This window comes from Macaca thibetana, chromosome 11, assembly GCF_024542745.1.
Source record: "Macaca thibetana thibetana isolate TM-01 chromosome 11, ASM2454274v1, whole genome shotgun sequence".
Classification (NCBI taxonomy): domain Eukaryota; kingdom Metazoa; phylum Chordata; class Mammalia; order Primates; family Cercopithecidae; genus Macaca; species Macaca thibetana.
Window position 1 is genome coordinate 10,367,267 of NC_065588.1, and position 19,120 is coordinate 10,386,386.

The following is a 19,120-nucleotide window of genomic DNA, read 5'->3' on the forward strand; positions in this document are numbered from 1 at the left end:
CCCTAATGCTGACTTGTTTTCCTCTTTCAAAGCATCGTGCACTTGTTAATTTTTTTTTACTGTATTGTGCAATCAGAAGTTAAGGTTGCAAGAGAACAAAGCAAATTATGATTAATGTACAGTAGTAACCAGGCAGACAAGATCACTGCCTCATCACTATATAATGTGAATAGAACCCCCCAGAGTGGTGCAGTGCAGTCCCCTGGTCCCTGCAGTGGCCCTTTGGACACAAATCTTGTCAGTTACAGTTGCCTTGAGAAGGTTACACTTAGGCTGGGCGCGGTGGCTCAAGCCTGTAATCCCAGCACTTTGGGAGGCCGAGACAGGCGGATCACGAGGTCAGGAGATCGAGACCATCCTGGCTAACCTGGTGAAACCCCGTCTCTACTAAAAAATACAAAAAACTAGCCGGGCGACGTGGTGGGCGCCTGTAGTCCCAGCTACTCAGGAGGCTGAGGCAGGAGAATGGCATAAACCCGGAAGGCGGAGCTTGCAGTGAGCTGAGATCCGGCCACTGCACTCCAGCCTGGGCGACAGAGCGAGACTCTACCTCAAAAAAAAAAAAAAAAAAAAAAAAAAAGAGAAGGTTACACTTATTAAGCGTATAATTCTGTATTCTATTGGTGGTGGAACCATCAGATAGAACAGGTATGGTGTAATTTTGAAGTGGTATGTGGAGGGGGCATGCATATCCACCTGCCCATGGGTACAGCATCACGTCAGCTGTAATAATGAAAAATTCAGTCATTTTGGAAAATGAACTGGTTGATAAATTCATATTAGTTCTTATACAAAATTTATAATGAGCTATTTCTAGCTCTGGTTTCTTTTGGATGTTTTTACTTTGCCAGATTTAAGCAAGCTACAAATATTTATTTAACTTCAGTTATTTTTAGCTGCACGAAACTACCAAGTATTTCAGGAACAAGTCCATTTTGCCGTTGGTGGTTCTGAGTCCAGGCTATCTGAGTAATGGAGAATTCCCTCCTCGCCCGTGCCTGCTGCCCAGCGGCCCACCCCTTTGTTCACCTTTGATAAATAGCTCAACAACAACAAAAAGTCCACACACACAAAAACTAGAATCTCTCTTCCAAAAGCTGTGACTGATGATCTCAGCTTAGTTACCCTGTGTAGGGCCCTACCTCATTTTCTTTTCCTTTTTTTTTTTACCCTCCCAGTTATGGGCACTTCTTAAGTACATGTACCCACGGCTAGATTATTTTCAGAGTTTGAAATAACAGGAAGTGATCACCCTTAGAAGTAGTCAAATGACATTTCACTATGCCATTGTGCAGGTGTGCATGTTTTCAACAGTGACTAACAAAAGACAAGTCATTCTCCTGGTGTGTTCTCATCAGTGTGCGGCCGTCTATTTCAATAGTTCTGTTTTCAAAAGCAGTGTATTTAAGACCCTTAGGACTTCGGTTTAGAAGTACTTAGCTCCTAGAACTTGAATGAAGTGATCCTGAACTCTTGGGTGAGAAGTTGAAACATGTTTTCTATTTTTACACTTGCAGTAGGCTCAAAGTTGCTTCATACCATTCAGTAAAAGAATGATGATGGCTTTATTGCTTCTTTAAGCAATATGCACCTGGTATTCGAAGAATAAGAGTAACAATAAGCCATATTTTACCTGCTAAAATTGGCTAGTTCCTAACCTTCTTCAAGTCTTAGATATTATGTCAAGGAGACCAACTCTGAACATCTCTAATATTCCAACACCTTCCACCCACTTTCCTTTCTCCTAGTCGTTCTCTGCCTTGATCTTTGTCTTTTTTTGGTTAGCAGTGATCATCTAACATAATTTTCTAGTTTATTCTGTCTTCTCTCTCTAGATCCTGAGATGCAGGAAGGCAGAAACCTTTTGTGTACCGATATACAAAAATTGGTCGGAACAGTGAATGGCATATGGTTGGTATTCAAAAATGTTGAAATAGTAGTTTCTGATAGGACTGAACACTAGGCAACTTAAATTATCCAGAAAAACACATTACAAACAGACCAGTCAAGTAACTTTGGGAAACCCTTGGAGCTTACTAGAAAGCTGTTCTGGAGGCAGGAAACAACTTGAATCCCAGCTCTGCTGCTTGACTAGAGCCGGGACGTGGGCTAGTCTATCATCTGTACAAATGAAATTTGCATTTCCAGGCTGGGCGCAGTGGCTCATGCTTGTAATCCCAGCACTTTGGGAGGCTGAGGCAGTTGCATCACCTGAGGTTAGGAGTTCAAGACCAGACTGGCCAACATGGTGAAACCTTGTCTCTACTAAAAATACAAAAATTTGCTGGGCATGGTGGCACACACCTGTAGTCCCAGCTACTCGGGAGGATGAGGAAGAAGAACCGCTTGAACCTGGGAGGCAGAGGTTGCAGCGAGCCAAGATTGCACCACTGCACTCCAGCCTAGGCAACAAAGTGAGACTCCACCTCAAAAAAAAGAAAAAAAAGAAAATTCTGCATTTGCTTCTCAAGTAGATAAGATAATTACATCATACATTGTTGCCAATACTAAGTAAATCCTTTGCAAACCTTTAAACAGCATTCTTACATATTAAGATTCATTTTACTTGAAACTGAAATGGCAATAACTGGCCAGGTGCAGTGGCTCATGCCCGAAACCATCCTGGCCAATATGGTGAAAACCCATCCCTACTGAAAATACAAAAATTAGCCGGGCGTGGTGGTGGGAGCCTATAATCCCAGCTACTTGGTAGGCTGAGGCAGGAGAATCGCTTGAACTGGGGAGGCGGAGGTTGCGGTGAGCGGAGATCGTGCTATTGCACTCCAGTCTGGGAGACAAGAGCAAAACTCTGTCTCAAAAATAAAAAAAGGCAATAACTTAGGCTAGCTGGCAGAAATCTTTCTGATTGTTTCTCTTGTATTTATTGGTCATAGCAAATGCAGGATGTGGCATGGATCAAGGAAAACAGCAGAATATGCCGAACTGGGTAGCTCAAAAGATGGTTTTCTCACTGAGGAGGTCACTTCTTTCTGTTAGACGCTCCTTTGGGACGGATTTTCTTCTCTTTTGTCTTTTATTCTTTCTTTCTTCTTTTTTATTTTGTTTTTATTTTTTTGAGACACAGTCTTTATTGCCCAGACTGGAGTTCAGTGGTGTGATCTCAGCTCACTGCAACCTCCAACTCCCAGATTCAAGTGATTCTCCTTCCTCAAGCTCCCAAGTAGCTGGGATTACAGACATGCGCCACCATGCCTGGCTAATTTGTATATTTTTGGTGGAGCTGGAGTTTCACCGTGTTGGTCAGGATGGTCTGAGCTCGTGGCCTCAAGTGATCCACCCGCCTTGGCCTCCCAAAGTGCTGGGATTACAGGCGTGAGTCACCGCACCCAGCCTTGGACTGATTTTCTTGATGGCAGTAGCTGCTGTGTCTCCTCAAAGGTGATTACTGTGGGCCTCCTTTTCCACAGCAGCAGGTAAAACCTAGATGTGGGACAGAGTACATCATTTTTTTTTTCCAGCCTTCTTAGGCTGGAATTAATATCATACATCATTTTAAGTTTATTTTGATATTTTTGGCAAAAGAGTTACAAAATGTCCAGACAAATATGCTGTACACACATCAACAAATACAACCAACTCCCATCGATTAGTTTTTATATCACCTGGAGCAGAATGGACAGGGCGAACTTCTGCCTTCCGAAGAGGGTTAGATCAGATATTCTCTGCAATCCAGACATCCTGGGCGGAAGCATTTCTCCCCCTGAGTTCAGTCCAGTGTGGGGAACCGCTAGTTACGGAATGGCAAATTATATGTCTTTTTTTCTTTACTGTCTTTTAGTCAACTTTACAATCCCCAAATGGCACATCCCTCAGAGACCCACGCCTCAGAAATACCCACAAATAAGCCAGAAGAGAATTTAAAGGAGAAAAGCAGGGAAAGAGGACAAACCTGTATTGGTGAATTATTATATATAAATCATTGTGCTAGACATATCATCTTTGAAAATAAACTCTAGGTGAATATTTTAATTTAATTTGGCTGCAACAGGAAGGAAGAAGGTTTAGTTTTTCCAAGATTAGGTAGCTGACTAATGTTGACCTACGTAGCAAGATCAAATCCAGTTAATTGCAAATCTCAGGCATTGGTCCTCATCCATGGTCAAAACAAATTAGGACATCTAAATGAGTGCATGTGGGGGTTTGCCAGGAGAGAATATTGAAGCTATAGACTGTTTCAGTTTCTCTTTGTCACTGTTCCCTGTTCTCTGAGTTGCTTCTGCTTGCTGTTTACACACAGGCTATTTTACACCGCAGGCTTTCTCTGTATTTTGGTCTCTATCTGTAGTATTCTTCCTTCTGCCATCTGCCCAATGAACTCACTCCAGGAACACCTGTGTGAGGCTTAGGTATAGCTATAAGTGATGGGAACAACTAAAACAACACTGGCTCACACAAGATAGTAGTTCATTCTGCTCTCATGTCAAAGTCCAGGTTTCATTATGAGGATTTTCTTCCTGCAGCCCAGACTGCTCCTACCATCCACTCCTTCCTATTTAGGTGTGGCCCTCATCCTTAAGGTCAAAGGCAGCATTTCTGCTCACTGTGGTCAGATGGGAGAAGAGGTCAAGAAGAAGACAGACCAACTATGTCTTAAAGAAGATAGACATGCCGGGCGCGGTGGCTCAAGCCTGTAATCCCAGCACTTTGGGAGGCCGAGACGGGCGGATCACGAGGTCAGGAGATCGAGACCATCCTGGCTAACACGGTGAAACCCCGTCTCTACTAAAAAAATACAAAAAACTAGCCGGGCGAGGTGGCGGGCGCCTGTAGTCCCAGCTACTCGGGAGGCTGAGGCAGGAGAATGGCGTGAACCCGGGAGGCGGAGCTTGCAGTGAGCTGAGATCCGGCCACTGCACTCCAGCCTGGGTGACAGAGCAAGACTCCGTCTCAAAAAAAAAAAAAAAAAAAGAAGATAGACGTGCTTCTGGCTCAAAATTGTATTATTACGGAAGAAAAGCATAATGGACGCTCTTCTAGGAACTGGTCCCTAATATCTCCTCCAACACTATCTTGGAAAACTCAGCAACATAATTCTTCGTGCAGCCACTGTATCCTGTATCTCCATACTTCTGTTAAATCATCCATACATTCTACTTTGCTTCTTTTTTTTCTATTGTTTATTTTGTTTTCAACATATATCACTTGCCAGATTGTATTTTAGGTTCCACAAGGACTGGGACCACATCTTATTTGTCTCTGTGTCCCTGGTAGTCACCAAGCAATGAGGAGCTAATGATTATTAAATGAAGGAATGAATAAAAGTAAGCATGTGAATGCAAGCACTAAGAAAAGAGATTTACTTATTAACTTTTAGAGCTTATCCACCTCAACTTTTCAAGTTACATCTAGACTCTTCTTGTTGAAATATTAAGCATTAATTGCTTAACCAAGCAATTAGGAATCTTTTATCTCATATTTTATCTCATAGGCTAATTGATATAAACAAGTTAATTCTGCTTTCTGTGTATGGATCTTGACAATGCTTTTTTTTTTTTTTTTTTGGTGGTTTGTTTTCTTGAGACAGAATCTCACTCTGTCGCCCAGGCTAGGGTGCAGCGGTGCAGTCTTGGCTCACTGCAACCTCTGCCTGCCGGGTTCAAACAATTCTCCTCCCCCAGCCTCTCCAGTAGCTGGGATTACAGGAGTACTCCCACGCCCAGGTAATTTTTGTTTTTTTAGTAGAGATGGGGTTTCACCATGTTTGCCAGGCTGGTCTCGCACTCCTGGCCTCAGGTGACCTTCCTGCCTGGGCCTCCCAAGTGTTGGGATTACAGGTGTGAGCCACCACATCCAGCCTGACATTGCCTTTTTACAAGGACATCAGGCATTGGATTTAAGGCCCAGCTTACTCCATTAAGATCTCATCTTAACTAATTACATCTTCAAAAACCCTACTTCCAAAAAAGGCCACCTTGTGAGCTACCAGGTGGACATGAATTGCAGGGTAGGAGCACTTCAACCCAGTACAACACATCTAAATGGGGTTGAGTAGTAGGTTGATTGGCAAAGAATTTAGAGCCTTAAAGAATCTCATAATCAAAGTGCAAATTTCCAACATTCCTGGTTTGTTTTTATTCTGCAAAATCACCCCTGTTCTTTTGGTGGATGTCAATGTGTTAGGTCCAGCACTTCAGAAAAGTATCTTAATGTTTAACAACATGTTTTGAGCGTATCTAATATAATATCTTAATATAGAAAACTTTACAAGTCATAAGGGATAGTCTGAAATGTAGCTATAGCTTGTGTGAAAAGAACATTACCCACCCATTATGTTTACTGCACACACAGTTTCTTTATAAGATCTAAGTGCCTATCCTGCTTGTTACACTCCACAATGTGTCCCTCATATGAGCAAACAAGAACAGTAAACAGGCTATCAAATGCACGGTTCTGATTTCAGGTTTTACTTACCTGTCTTTTCCTTGAAACATAAGATTAGAAATGCAATTATTTATTTAGCAAGAGAAACATATCAAGAGACATCCAATAGCAGGGAAAATTTTTTTTAAATGTAGCATTTGCAAGACTGTAGACAGAAGCTTGTATTCGTCTGTAGTTCCTTGGAGAACATTGACAAATAGGACACTTGGTTTTATCAGGGCTATGATCATCACAGCTGCAACCCTGAGGGATAAAGATGTCACACATTCCCACAGATAGTGTGCCTCTGTGGCTCTCCATTGCTCAGGACTGCAGAACGATACTAATCCTTTGGAAGGCCAGAGTTTTACATTTTAGCTATCTGACCTTTACTTTTTCTTTTTCTTTTTCTTTTTCTTTTTCTTTTTTTTTTTTTTGAGACAGAGTCTTGCTCTGTTGCCCAGTGCCCAGGCTGGAAGGCTGGAGTGGTGTGATCTCGGCTCACTGCAACCTCCACCTCCCAGTTTCAAACAATTCTCGTGCCAAAGCCTCTCAAGAACCTGGGACTATAGGCACCTGCCACCATGCCCGGCTACTTTTTTGTATTTCAATGGAAATGGGGTTTCACCATGTTGACCAGGCTGGTCTTGAACTCCTGAGCTCAGGCAATCCACCCACCTTAGCCTCCCAGAGTGCTAGGATTACAGGCGTGAGCCACAATGTCTCGCTGATATCTTTTTTTTTTTTTTTTTTTTTTCTTCTTGAGACGGAGTCTTGCTCTGTCACCCAGGCTGGAGTGCAATGGTGCAATCGAGGCTCGCTGCAACTGCTGCCTCCTGGTTTCAAGAGATTCTTCTGCCTCAGCCTCCTGAATAGCTGGGATTATAGGGATCCACCACCATGCCCAGCTATTTTTGTATTTTTAGTAGAGACGGGGTTTCACAATGTTGATCAGTCTGTTCTCAAACCCCTGACCTCGTGATCTGCCTACCTCGGCCTCCCAAAGTGCTGGGATTACAGGCATGAGCCACCAGTCCCAGCTACTTGCTTCACTCTTTTCCAAAATACTTAATACTATTTGACACACCTAGAGTTATATATTTAAAGGTTTGTCATTTATCTCCAGAAGAACATGTTCCATGGCTCTAAAACAGTGACTGATATACAGTTACAGCAGGTTCTCGAATAATATCGTTTCAGTTGAGGTCTTGTTACGCTGTTGAGAAAAAAAAAAAATTGCCTCCTGGGAGGGTTATTGTCTGTGTAGAGTCTGCACATTCTCCCCAGTCTGTGTGCCTCTCCACATCTCAAAGTTATGCACGTTTGGTGGACTGGCGGGCCTACGTGGTCCCAGTTTGAGTGTATGTGGGTGCATAAGCGAGGTCAGTGATGGAATGGCGTCCAGGCTAGGGTTGGTTCCCACCTTACATCCACTCTGAGTTGCTGAGAAGAACCTCGACCACCCAGGACCCTGAGCTGGTATAAGTGAGTTGGAAAATGAATGAATGAATGAATGAATACAATGATTGTAAAATAAAAATGTGTAAAGTATATGCTAATCATACAAATACTGAACAATAAATGATGTGGTCTTAATGTGCTCCAGCAGCTCACCATATTTTTTATTGCTTGTTGAACTCTGGTGGGAGAAAGTGTTCCTGACAATTTTCACTTTGCAAACATTTACTCCTCGGTTTAACCCACTGCCACTACTAGGACAACTGTCACTCACTAATTCACCATAACTTGGGTAAATAGTTATCTTACTTGTTTTTATTAATCTTTCTTAAATGTATGTATAACTCACATTTATTTCAATGTGAACTATTAGAAGTGTTTGTGTCTTGGCCAGGCGCGGTGGCTCATGCCCGTAATCCCAGCACTTTGGAAAGCTGAGGCGGGTGGATCACCTGAAGTCAGGAGTTTGAGACCAGCCTGGCCAACATGGTGAAATCCCGTCTCTACTAAAACTACAAAAACTAGCCAGGCATGGTGGCAGGTGCCTGTAATCCCAGCTACTTGGTAGGCTGCGGCACGTGAATTGCTTGAACTAGGGAGGCGGGAGGTTGCAGTGGGCCAAGATCATACCACTGCACTCCAGCCTGAGCAACAGAGTGAGACACTGTCTAAAAAAAACGGAAGAAAGAAAGAAAGAAAGAAAAAAAAGGTTAGGTCTTTTCTGACCGGAAACATGCTGTGGGAAAGTAACTCTTGTTTATATCAATTAGCCTATGATCAAATTTGTTTTGTTACACGTTATTTTGCTTAAAGTCATAGTTACCAAGAAACTATTGATGTTAAATGAGGACTTAGTGTACAGAAAACAGCATTTTAAACACAGTTTTATCTATGCAAATGGAATCATGAGATGACTAGATAAAGTGCTATGAATGAGAGAAATTAACAGATAAATTAATAATCCGTATAAAAATAAGTCTACAATCCAACATATCTAGGGCTAACAAGGAATGAAGTCCTGGGGACCATGATTCAGGTATGTTTTTTGTAGAACAGATTTATTGGGGCCTATCCAAGGAAAATTTAAAAATCCTTTGAGTTTTTAAAATTTTATTTATTTGTGTATGCATGTATGTATGTATGTATTTTCTGAGACACAGTTTCACTCTGTCGCCCAAACTGGAGTGCAGTCGCACAATACTGCAACCACCGCCTCTGGGGTTCAAGTGATTCTTGTACCTCAGCCTTCCTCGTAGCTGGAATTACAGGCACGTGTGTCACCACGCCTGGCTAATTTTTGTATTATTAGAAGAGACGGTTTTGCCATGTTGGCCAGGCTGGTCTTTTTTTTTTTTTTTTTTTTTTAAAAAAAGATGAAGTCTCACTCTGTCACCCAGGCTGGAGTGCAGTGGCACAATTTCAGCTCACTGCAACCTCCACCTCCTGGGTTCAAGCGATTTTCCTGCCTCGGCCTCCCCAGTAGCCGGAATTACAGGCACCTGCCACCATGCCTGGCTAATTTTTGTAGTTTTAGTAAAGACAGGGCTTCACCATGTTGAGCAGGCTGGTCTTGAACTACCAGCCTCAAGTGATCCGCCACCTTGGCCTCCTCAACTGCTGGGATTACAAGCGTGAGCCACCGCGTCCGACCTCTTTTAATCTTTTAATCGTTGTTTTTTGAAGTTGGATAATATTGGTTTCTTACAATCTACTTATGACTGCTGTAATGTTGGGAGTTTTGTTTGTTTATTCTTGAAAAAAACAAACAAAAAAAAACAAAAAATACCCCAAAAACCCTGGGTCTTTATTGCTACATTCAATTAAAATCCCTATCCATCCTGCTGAACAAAATCAAGCTCTGCAGTGCTTTCCAACCCTGGCTGCACATGACCATCAGCGGTGAGCTCCCAAAAACGTCTGATGGCAGGGCCCCAATTCTGCATCACTCTTGGGGAGGACACGAGGAGGGTTTGGCAACTGTACATTTTTTTTTTTTTTAATTTTCCCCCTACTCCCCCTTACGTATGCCATAGGCTCCTTTTTATTGAGGTAAAATTCACGTAATGTAAAATTCATGGCATCTTTACTTTTTACAAGCCTCTTAAGTGATATGCATAGCCAGGGTTGTGGTCAATTCAACTGGCTGCTCTTTGTTTAACAACACATTGGGAACAGTCCTGGAAATAGCAGCTTGTGATGGTTAAGTTTATGTGTCAACTTGACTGAGCTAAAGGGATGCCCAGATGGGTAATGAAACATTACCCGTGGCTGTTTCTGTAAGAGTGTTTCCAGAAGTGGTTAGCCTTTGAATCAGTAGACCTAGTAAAGAAGATCCTCTCCCACCAATTTTGGCAGGTGTCACTCAATCCATTGAGGGCCCCCATCGAACAAAATGTAGAGGGTAGAGAATCCCTCTTTCTGTCCATGAGCTGGGACATCCACAGCTTCTGGTTTCAGGCCTTTAAACTTGGATTGAATTATACCACTGACTTCCCTGGTTCTCCTGCTTGCAGACAGATGGTGAGGTTTCTCAGCCTCCATAAGCCTCCATGAGCCAATTCCTATAAAAATAATAAATCTCTCTCTTTATTTATATGTAGACATTTATATACATATAGGCTTTATATGCATTTATATACAGTCAAGTGCTACATATAGATATTTCAGTCAATGACAGCCTGTATACATGGTGGTTATCCCATAAGATTATAACACCATGTTTTTACTGTACCTCTTCTATGTTTAGATACACAAATACTTACCATTGTGCTCCAATTGCCTGTGCCATTCGGTCCAGTAATGTGCCACATGAGTGTGTAGCCTAGGAGCAATAGGCTATACTGTACAGCCTAGGTGTGTAGTTGTGTAGTAGCTGTATCATCTAGGTTTGTGTAAATACACTCTATGATGTTCACACAATGATGAAGCCCCCAATAACACATTTCTCAGAACATTTCCCCATCATTAAATGATACATGGCTATATGTAAAATTGGTTCTATTTCTCCAGAGAATCTTCACTAATACAGAGCTCCTCTTCTGAATTTGCCTTATTTTACTTTTAAATAAAAGAAGTAGGCCAGGCACGGGGCTCACGCTTGTAATTCCAGCACTTTGGGAGGCTGAGGCGGGTGGATCATGAAGTCAGGAGTTCAAGACCAGCCTGGCCAAGACAGTGAAACCCGTCTCTACTAAAAATACACAAATTAGCCAGGTGTGGTGGCGGGTGCCTGTAATCCCAGCTCCTGGTGAGGCTGAGGCAGAGAATTGCTTGAACCTAGGAGGCAGAGGTTGCAGTGAGCTGAGATCGCGCCACTGCACTCCTGCCTGGGTGACAGAGTGAGACTCCATCTCAAAAACAAAAAAAAAGAAGAAGAATATAATTCTTGCCAGATCCATATTTCCTTCTCTGTCAATGTTTGCAGTGCTGCAGAAATTAAGATAATCTTAATTGATAAATTAGATTTCTTTTTTTTGTTGTTGTTTTAAGATGGAGTCTCAGTCTGTCACCCAGGCTAGAGTGCAGTGGCACAACATTGGTTCACTGCAACCTCCACCTCCCGGGTTCAAGAAATTCTCCTGCCTCAGTCTCCTGAGTAGCTGGGATTACGGTGCCTGCCGCCACGCCTGACTAATTTTTGTATTTTCAATAGAGACAAGGTTTGGACATGTTGACCAGGCTGGACTTGAAATCCTGACCTTAGGTGATCTGCCCACTTCAGCCTCCCAAAGTGCTGGAATTACAGGCATGAGCCACTGCACCCAGCCAGATTTCATTATGTGTTAGTCTATTCTCATGCTGCTATGAAGAAATAACCAAGACTTGGTAATTTATAAAGAAAAGGGGTTTAATTGACTCATAGTTCTGCATGGCTGGGGAGGCCTCAGGAAACTTACAATCATAACAGAAGATGTATTCTTCACAGAGCAGCAGGAAACAGAATGAGTGTCAGCAAGGAAAATGCCAGACACTTATAAAACCATCAGATCTCATGAGAACTCACTATCACAAGAACAGCATGGGAGAAACCACCCCCATGATTCAATTACCTCCCATTGGGTCCCTCCTGTGACATATGGGGATTATTGGATTACAATTCAAGATGAGATTTGGATGGCGATAGAAAGACAAACCATATAATTGCCCTCCTGGCCCCTCCCAAATCTCACGTCCTCACATTTCAAAATACAATCATGCCCTCTCAACAGTCCCCCCAAATCTTAACTCTTTCCAGCATTAACCCAAAAGTCCAAGTCCAAAGTCTCATCTGAGACAAGGCAAGTCTCTTCTGCCTATGAGTCTGTAAAATCAAAAGCAAGTTAGTTACTTCCTAGATACAATGAGGGTACAGACATTGGGTAAATACACCCATTCCAAATGGGATAAATTGGCAAAAATGAATGTGCTACGGGCCCCATGCAATTCCAAAATCCAATAGGGCAGTCATTAAACCTTAAAGTTACAGTAAAATGATCTCCTTTGACTCCATGTCTCATATCCAGTTCAGGCTGATGCAAGAGGTGGGTTCCCAGGGCCTTGGGGATCTCTGCCCTGTGGCTTTGCAGGGTACATCCCTACTCCCAGCTCATTTTGCGGGCTGTTTTTAGTGCCTGCAGCTTTCCCAGGCACATGTTGCAAGCTGTCAGTGGATCACTATTCTGGGGTTTGGAGGATGGTGGCCCTCTTCTCACAGCTCTACTAGGCAGTGCCCCACAGAGGACTCTATGTGGGGGCTTCAACCTACATTTCCCTTCTGCACTGCCTTAGCAGAGGTTCTTCATGAGGGCTCCACCCCTGTAGCAAACTTCTGCCTGGACATTCGGGCATTTCCATACATCCTCTGAAATTTAGGTGGAGGTTCCCAAACCTCAATTCTTGACTTCTGTGCATCCATAAGCTCAAGACCACATGGAAACCACCAAGGCTTGGGGCTTGCAGCCTTGGAAGCAATGGCCTGAACTTTACCTTGGCCCCTTTTAGTCATAGCTGGAGTTTAAGCAGCGGGGATTCAGGGCACCATGTCCCAAGGGTGCACAGAACAGGGGGGACCTGGATCCAGCCCATCAAACCATTTTTCCCCTCTAGGCCTCCAGGCCTGTGATGGGAGTGGCTGCTGGGAAGGTATCTGACATGCCCTGGAGACATTTTCCCCAGTTAGTGATTAACATTTGTCTCCTTGTTACTTATGCAAATTTCTGCAGCTGGCTTGAATTTCTCTCCAGAAAACGGGGTTTTCTTTTTTATTTCATGTTCAAGGTGCAAATTTTCCAAACTTTTATACTCTACTTCCTTTTGAACAGTTTGCTGCTTAGAAATTACTTCTGCTGGATACCCTAAATCATGTCTCTCAAGTTCAAAGTTCCACAGATCTCTATGGCAGGGGCAAAACACCACCAGTCTCTTTACTAAAGCATTGCAAGAGTCACCTTTGCTCCAGTTTCCAACAAGTTCCTCATCTCCATCTGAGGCCACCTCAGCCTGGACTTCATTGTCATATCACTATCAGCATTTTGGTCAAAACCATTCAACAAGTCTCTCAGAAGTTCCAAACTTTCCCACATCTTCTTATCTTCTTCTGAACCCTCCAAACTGTTCCAACCTCTGCCTGCTACCCAGTTCCAAAGTCGCTTGCCTTCTACATTTCCGGGTATCCTTATAGCAGTGCCTCACTTCCTCGGTACTAATTTACTGTATTAGTCCATTTTCACGCTGCTATGAGGAAATATTAGAGACTGGGTAATTTAAAAAGAAAAGAGGTTTAATTGACTCACAGTTTCACATGGCTGGGGAGGCCTCAGGAAGCTTACACTCATTGCAGAAGGTGCATTCTTCACAGGCCGGCAGGAGAGAAAATGAGTGCCAGGAGAGGAAATGCTGGACGGCTATAAGCCCATCAGATCTCATGAGAACTCACTTACTGTCAGGAGAACAGCATGGGGAAACGACCCCCATGGGTCCCTCCTATGACATGTGGGGATTATGGGATTACAATTCAAGATGAGATTTGTGGGGGGACACAAAGCCAAACTATATCATGCTACGTAAAAGTGGAGGTTGTAGCATAAAGCTTCTTTGTACATCTTTAAGATAATAAGCCACCTGTCTTCTGTCATCTGTCTTCTATTTTGATCTGACTGAAAGACATTGCTAAGCTAGTTTGCAAAGCAGCTCCCACCTCTAACTCTTCCCTCCTACTCCTTCATAGTTCAGGGAGGCTCCATTTCCAAAACGAGTGTGGTCATTGTACTTATGGCCACTAGGTGGCAGGCCAGACCCACCCAATAACACCACAGCCTTAATCCTCACTGGCTGCAATGATTTTCCTTTTCAATCAGTTATTAAAAATAGTGTCACTTTTTGGTAAACAAAACCACAGAATTTTAACAATAGAGAAAAAATAAGAAGTAAGCTTGTTCATTGTCAATTTTTATTTTTAAATCTTCCCCCAAAGGAGGAAGATACATTGCACATTTTTGTTGACTTTGGTGTCTCTTTCAGCATCTAGATGAAATACTAACACTTCTGTTTCAGAAGGGTAGATATATTTCCTCTGTTCCAAAAGGTAACAGTGGGCTGGGTGTGGTGGCTCACACCTGCAATCCCAGAGCTTTGGGAGGCCAAAGCGGGCAGATTACTTGAGGCCAGGAGTTCGAGACCAGACTGGGCAACAGGGTGAAACCCCATCTCTACTAAAAATACAAAAATTAGCTGGGTGTGGTAGTGCATGCTTGCAGTCTCAGCTCCTCGGGAGGCTGAGGGGCAGGGGAATTGCTTGAACCCGGAGGGTGGAGGTTGTAGTGAGCTGAGATTGCACCACTGCACTCCAGCTTGGGTGACAGAGTAAGATTCTGTCTAAAACAAAAAGTAACAGTGATGCAGATCCAAGAATGCAATTACTGAAAGAAATAGAAGCACCTAAAAAAATAATAATATAACATAGATTTGTCCCTTCATTTGTTTTGAGTAGAAAAAAAGGGGAAGAGAAAGGAGAACAAAGAAAGATTTGATTAATGTTTTAATCCTAGTCATTTTTTACACCTCTGATAGTATGTGTGTTTACCGTAAGATGAATTGGCACACACAACTCACTTCAAATTTTGTCAATAGATTCACTTCAATCCAAAAAGCAGGTATCAATTATAAATTCCACTAACAATCTCTGCTATTAGAACTGAGTTTGTTCTCACTCCCTCACTCTATAGATTGTTGTAAATTGACAAATAACTTCCTTATGCTAAGGTGGATAGAGGAGGATGAGGCAGGAAAAGGAAAAGGAAGTCAGCATTTCTGGAACATCTTTTCTCAAATATTCCTTGTTTATTTGGGAGATTATGTTTCTTCTGAGGATTAAAAAAAGGTTAGAAGTTAGATTGGTATTGTCTTAGGGGGAAAACAGACAAATAGAATGATAATAATAGAACTCTGTTGCCATAGAATATACATCTAAGTAATACTGTTTATAATGTTCCAATTTACTAGAGGTTGTGCATATAAGCAATCCTCTGTTTATCTCCCCATCCTCCAATGTCACATGTCAATTGCCCTCTCACCAATTAATCACAAACCACATTGGCCTTTTATTAGTTTCTTGAATGACACTAAATTCTTTCCTGTCTCAGTCAGGGCTGTGCACATACCTAGTATCTTCCACTGAACCGCTGCCCTCTTAGCTCTGTATAGCCAGCTCCTTCTCATACTTTGTCATAACTTGAATATTAATAGAGGCAGGAGGCAGAGAAATCCTAGACAGATAGAGATGGGTCCCTGGGAAAACCTTACCTTCAAGTCAAAAACAGTCTGAAACCCACAGACCAGAGTGAGAACTTCCATTGCTGTTTGCCGGCTCTCTTCTGATGGGTTCTTTCTGAATAATGCCTTTTAACAAATTGAATGTTGCTTTTTCCAATACTACTAATGGCCTACCCCGCCCCCATTCTGTTCCTATAAAGGCCTCAGTCAGTAGAGGGGAGATAGCCTGACTTCAGGGGGGAGACAACCTGACTTTGGGGAAAGATGATCTGCTTTTCCTGTCCCCTCTCCAGCTCCCCTCTCCACTGAGAACTGTTTTCATTGCTCAATAACATTCTCTGCTCTTACCATTCTTCAGTTGTCAAGTGTGACCTCATTCTTCTTGGACGCTGGACAAAAGCTTGGAATCCACTAAGTGCAGGTGGAGGCTGTCACACTGGCCCTTTGCCTTCGCAAGTTAAGGGTAGCCACTCCACTGGCAGCTACAGGCTCAGTGGCCAGCTGAGCTGCTAACACACAGCCATTTATCAGACTGTGGATGGTAGAACTAAAAGAGCTAATTAGCACACTCACACCCCCTCTGGGGCTTTGGGATTGCAGGGCCGCCATGTTCCCCTCAAGGTGACATGCCTGGTCTGGCCATGGGCTTTGCATGGAGCTTGCTCCTGTGTTGGTGCTTGGAGTGGCTGGCCAGATCTCTTACTCACTTGCTCATGTGCTACCTCCTTCAACGGGCAGAGCACGGTGGGCCGAGTAGATGGGGCACCACTGCCGGGAGTCCGGCAAAAGGGCCAAGAAAAATCCTGCATCGATATTACAATCTCTGATCATCCAGTTAAAGTTTCTAGGGCCCCTCCACTGTTGCTGTCAATCTCAAACACTTTTTTGTTTCATTTACAACACATATTGGAACTTGTATTGTTTTGAGTTTGCTTTTTAACTTAAATTTTATAATTTCTTTTATTAGAATATAGTTTCCATGAGGCCAGAGAACATGTCTGTTTCTCTTTTTTTCTTTTTTCTTTTCTTTCTTTTGAGACGGAGTTTTGCTCTTTGTTGTCTAGGCTGGAGCGCAATGGTGTGATCTCGGCTCACTGCAACCCCCACCTCCTGGGTTCAAGTGATTCTCCTGCCTCAGCTTCCCGAGTAGCTGGGATTACAGGCATGCGCCGCCATACCCAGCTAACTTTGTATTTTTAGTAGAGACGGGGTTTCTCCATGTTAGTCAGGCTGGTCTTGAACTCCTGACCTCAGGAGATCCACCTGCCTTGGCCTCCCAAAGTGCTGGGATTACAAGTGGGAGTCATTGCATCCGGCCCTTTTTCATTCACTGAATAATTTCACTACTTTACAAATATGTGTCAGGCACTAGGCTGGCAGACACACACATAATATTTATTAAATAGCCATACCTCTCTAGAAGGAACTTCTCCTTTAAAGTTTTTCTATATATAAATTGAGCAACAGGTAGAAAAAGTCCACATTCTTAGAACTGATTCTTGGCAGATAATTTAATTTGAATCTCAATGAGAATGAAATTTAATAAATATGATGATTAAGAAAGAGACAACCAGAGTCATATTTTTGAAAAGTACATTCACTGACCTAATGACTTATTATATGTGGAGAACATATCACAAAACCGGAAACATCCCGTCCAAAATAGCCTAGCATATTTTAGTTCAACAAACAAAGTGATGTGTTCAAATTTAGTTGGTGAGATGAGACAAAGCCAGCCCATTTGGGTCTAAATTTATGAGATTTTTAATCCATAACATGATCATAATGATTCTTTCACTTCGAGTTGTGTGAATCTGACCTAACCAGGGACAGCAATGAGTAGGGTGAAGATCATATTTATGGTATCTGGACCCTGGATTTTTCCAGTTCGTCCAGCTACTCGGGCCTTCAAAACCTTGGAAGGGAGTCTTCGGTGTTTACCTTATTGTTATTAAGATGTTCAAGAAGCTCAAGAATTCTAAAAAGCCATATTGAGGGGATAACTTTCACCAAAGACTTTTCCTTTATCTTTTGTTGTGCGTGGTCACTTACCTGTTTTAGCTTAATTCAACAAAAAAGATGAGAAAATATTTATACAGTATCATGAGATGAGGCTTCTAATGGGCCAGTGGCCAAGGATGGGGAAAAGAATCAAGGACAGAGTAAATCTCCAAAGTAAGAGAATCTATTATATAACAAACAAACTTGTAAAATTAATCTGTAGGAGCACAGGTTCTAATAAGCCCAGGTACCATGAAGATGCAGGAGAATTGCTTCTTCTGTCCAGATAAAAGGTGTGACTAAAGGTGTGACTTGCCCTCTGGGGAGGATACCAAGTTGGCACCAGCTTTTCTTTTCTTTTTTCTTTTCTTTTCTCTTTTCTTTTTCTTTCTTTTCTCCTTCCTTCCTTCCTTCCTTCCTTCCTTCCTTCCTTCCTTCCTTCCTTTCTCTCTCTTTTTCTTTCTTTCTTTCTTTCTCTTTCTTTCTTTCTTTCTTTCTCTTTCCCTCCCTCCCTCCCTCCCTCCCTCCCTCCCTTCCTTCCTTCCTTCCTTCTTTCCTTCCTTCCTTTCTTTTGTTCGTTTTTGAGGCAGAGTCGCACTTTGTTGCCCAGGCTGGAGTGCAGTGGCATGATCTCGGCTCACTGTAACCTCCACTTCCCAGATTCAGGAGATTCTTCTGCCTCCTAAGTAGCTGGGGTTACAGGTGCCCACCATCACACCCAGCTAATTTTTGTATTTTTTAGTAGAGATGGGGTTTCATGATGTTGGCCAGGCTGGACTTGAACTCCTGACCTGAGGTGATCCGCCCGCCTCAGCCTTCCAAAGTGTTGGGATTACAGGCGTGAGCTACTGCGCTCAGCCCCATCTTCTCTTTGTTAAACATTTTGCCCAGTGCCAAATTTTCTTGCTTGGTTTCACCATAGTAATCTGCTCTAGAAGAAAATTACCACAAATGGACTGTCAAGGTGTTCTGGGATAATCATTCCTACTTTCTTTTTTTTTTTTGGAGACAGGTTCTTACTTTGTCACCCAGGCTGGGGTGCAGTGGCATGATCTCAGTTCACTGTAGCTTCGAACTCCCAGGCTCAAGCTATCTTCTTGCCTCAGCCCCCCAAGTAGCTGGGACCACAGGTGTGCACCATCACACTGGGCTAATTTTTCTATTTTTTGTAGAGATGGGGTTTTGCCATGTTGCCCAGGCTGGTCTTGAACTTCTGAGCTCAAGTGATCTGCCCGCCTCGGCCTCCCAAAGTGGTGGGATTACAGGCTGAGTCACCATGCCCAGCCCTCATTTCTACTTTCTACATGTCTTTTCTTTTCTTTGCTTTCATTGTTCAGCTTCATGCCATGATCTTATTCTGACCATGATGAAATTAGTAGAATAGATCTTCAATTATGTTCTCTGCACCGAGTGACTAATGTAGACACAAGAGTTTTTACATTATTTGAATTTTTATCAAAAAATGTAAACGTTAATTAATATAGACACACTAACTTAATGAATTACCTTGTGCCCATCACCCAGCTTCAAG